We start from the raw sequence: 3,476 nt of genomic DNA, 5'->3' as shown, positions 1-3,476 counted from the left end.
ATGTCTGTCAATGACCTCATCACCATGGTACACAGGAATTTCAAAGTGCTTGTTTGTGGTCCTTTACAGTGTGCAACACTGATTAGTGCAGTGAAAGGCACATGACACACTCAAAGCAGATGGTGAATGACAGCTCCTCATGAGGGAGCAGGGGATGGACAGAGGTGTGTGTGTGTGTGTGTGTGTGTGTGCGCGGGGGAAGGTGGAGGGGTAGTAAGAGACATGCAGAAGACAGGGGAAATTATGCATACGGAAATCGGTTGAGAGCATGCTGTTGCGTAGCATTTAACAAGTACAGAAAATGCAGTCAGGGGGGAAGGGGAACAGGAGTCTTGTGGAGTAGGGTAAAGTAAGAGGGGTGTGGCATGCCTGTGCTCTTAAGATTGTGTAATGTGAGTGCCATGCATAATGTTGTGCTCTGTAAGAAGTCAGGTCCTCCTGCCAGCATGTGACTTTTATCAAACCAGCCTTTTTTTTGGGGTCCATTTTTGTTGTCCTTGTTTAATTAAATATACCAGGATACTGTTGTACAGAGCTTATTTTTTAGACCAAGCATTTACTATTGGGTCCCACACAACAAACACAGCACTATTGGAAGTAATGCCCAGTTGCTTAGGCTTAACTATTAAGTAGGGGAAAGTGAATGGGGTTGGAGGTTACTCTGTGACAAAGAGGGAGTGAGATTAGATACTGTAGCTGAACTGCTAACAACATAGTTAAAGGAGAAAGATAAGTATTGGGTGTAAGGTGATTTAAGGTTCATTTTCCACATGTGCAGTTCTAGGGAGATCACGTAATTTTAAGACCAACATTGAATCAGACGTTGAGAAAACCTGTTGCACTTTCCTTTAAATTGAAAGGGTCTTGAACAAGATGAAGGTAGGCTAAAAACTGTTTTGAAAAATTCTGTTATTTATTCAAATTTATGTTCAGAGGATTCCTTTGTGCTTTGTGAATTATGCTCTGATTTCACACACAGTTCTGTCTTATCTTTCATAAATGCTTTCCTGCTTCTGACAACTTGAAATTCCCTTCATGCAGTTTATCTCGGGTATGTCTGCTGTTTCCTCAGGCAAGCCATCCCTGCATGAGAGAAATATGTTTGGTGTGATAATAGGATTCACATCTTGCCTTTTTTTTTGGAATGCCTGAATGGAGTAATTAATTTTCTGGCCATGGATTAGATGAAATTCAGCTTTTGTTAATCCGCCAAAGCTGAGTTTCGCCATGGTTAGGCAAACAGCGACATGACCTTTCGGTGCTGTTCTGCTGAATCAAAAGGTAAACACTTGTTTGGAGACTGCAGTACTAGGAAACAGTAATGTTGGAGTAAGGATGACTGTTCCATTTAGAACCCTGAGCTGTCTAAAATAAATGTCAGACTGTTGCGCAAGCTTGTGGGTTGCGTGTCCTTTTCAACATTCTTCTAGCATTGCAATGCTCCATGCACTGAAACAGAAGTTTACAAGTCTTGGATTGTATCCTTCTTAGATCATCTGAGAGCCTCACTGACCATGAAATCCACAACAGCTAATAAGGCACAGCTGAGATTCAAATCCAGGATCTCTTCTTTCCTAGACAGGTGTTTACCTAACTAAGCCATAGTGCCCCACAGCATTCCTTGATAATAATCACAACTTCCTAGTTTCAGTACTTGCATGCCCTACCTCTATCCTTATGAAATGTCACACCATATCGAATGTTTACAACAGCCTACGTAATTTTGGCTGCAGTACTTTTCTAATGACCCCTACAGTAGATGGGAAAATGATCAGGTGAGTAGCAAAACAGGACAGGGTTTCCCAAAGCCTTGTTAGCACTACATCAACTCAAATCTTGCACAAAACTTAAAGGTACAGTGTGTAGGATTTAGTGGCATCTGGTGTCATTGCTGAATTGCAACCGACTGAATGCCCCTTCCTTAACAAGCATGTAGTAGAAGCTGTGGTGGCTGCCAACCAAATGCCACAAACATGTCAAAGGCCCCCTTTAGGACAAGTGTTTTGGTTTGTCTGTTCTGGGCTACTCTAGAAACAAGGCAGGGCAATATGGTGAATTCTGTGGAAGAGGACACGCGCCCTGTGTAAATATGAAGGGTTCATATACAAATCCACTTCCTTCTATAATTTTTGGCAGAGATTGAGACACAAGCTGAAACTTTCAATGTAGCAAGCTGATACCATCACACATGTGGTCTAGGAGTCTGAGAAATTAAGCCAGAACCTTACAGCTGGCCCCACTCTCCCCTATACATTCTGTAAGATAAAGGATAAAGTTTGGTCTGGGCCACTCTTAGCTATACCTTAACACAGTTTTCAGATGAAACAAACGTTTTAGAGCCTAAAATGTCATGTTAGTGGGCATATGCACTGTAAGAAAGCACAAAAACACATATAGCCTATTTATCTTACATTGCAGTCAGTGCAAAAACGAAAATTTAGGCTACGAAATTGTTACGGTATAACTAAGAGTGCTCCAGGCCAACATTGGGAAAGTAGTCTGTTCTGTAGACGTTCTGTAAAACACCTCGAAACATTCAGGTCCAGTTTAAAGAATAATTTACAAATCACGTTGCGAGATTTTGTGAAACCTAAACCTAGAGCTACTCTCGTAAAACGCAACTGTCTGGATGAGAAGTAGGAGACGAAGTAGGAGACGATATAGGCGACTCTTTACATTACATATAAAATACACTTAAGCTGTCTACTTTCTGTTTAGTTTTTTTGGCCATTGGCGATGTTTTTCACCGTCTATTAGAACCAGCCAACGTCTCTGCTGTTCCTAATTCAACAGTCGAACAGCGCCTCCTAGAGGGATGTCGGGGCAGAGGGTTGTGCATAGAACACGTGACCTACGATAAGTTAATAAATTGCATTAATATTTATCTGCAGCGAATAAATCAATACCGGACAATATTAACTACGTTGCTTAAACGTGTTCTTTTGTAATGTTTAAGGTTTTAAAAACACACATCCCCAGTCAGACCATCAACACAATAGCTCTTTCATCATTAAATAAAAATAGGCGTACTAACCTTGTGCACAGCTCTGACAGGAATATTTGTATTCAAAGCACAAATAAAATGGATGTGAACAGATTTGAGAAGAGCTATTTGGATGAAGCATAGATCATTTCAACACCCTGGATGACCTGTTGATGGAGGCTAACTACTTATATAAATAGTTAAACCATAAAAACTACAGCTTTCTGGAGCATTTTAAAAATGCAATGGCAATACAATGAGTTCCAGTCTCATCTTTAATTAATCAACATAATGCAGTCACTCAAAAAGTATAATATAGAGCAAAACATCTTAAATATCTTTGTAAAACATCAGTAGCATCAGTGCATAGTAACAGGACAGAACAGGCTGTCATAGTGGTCTCAGTGAAAAGAACAAACAACCTTCAACTTTTCCATTTGACTCACAACAACTCTTGAATACTGAAGATGAATCATATACAGTCATGGACAAA

Source organism: Clupea harengus, chromosome 1 (genome assembly GCF_900700415.2).
Source record: "Clupea harengus chromosome 1, Ch_v2.0.2, whole genome shotgun sequence".
In the NCBI taxonomy this organism is placed as follows: domain Eukaryota; kingdom Metazoa; phylum Chordata; class Actinopteri; order Clupeiformes; family Clupeidae; genus Clupea; species Clupea harengus.
This window is presented reverse-complemented; position numbering follows the sequence as displayed.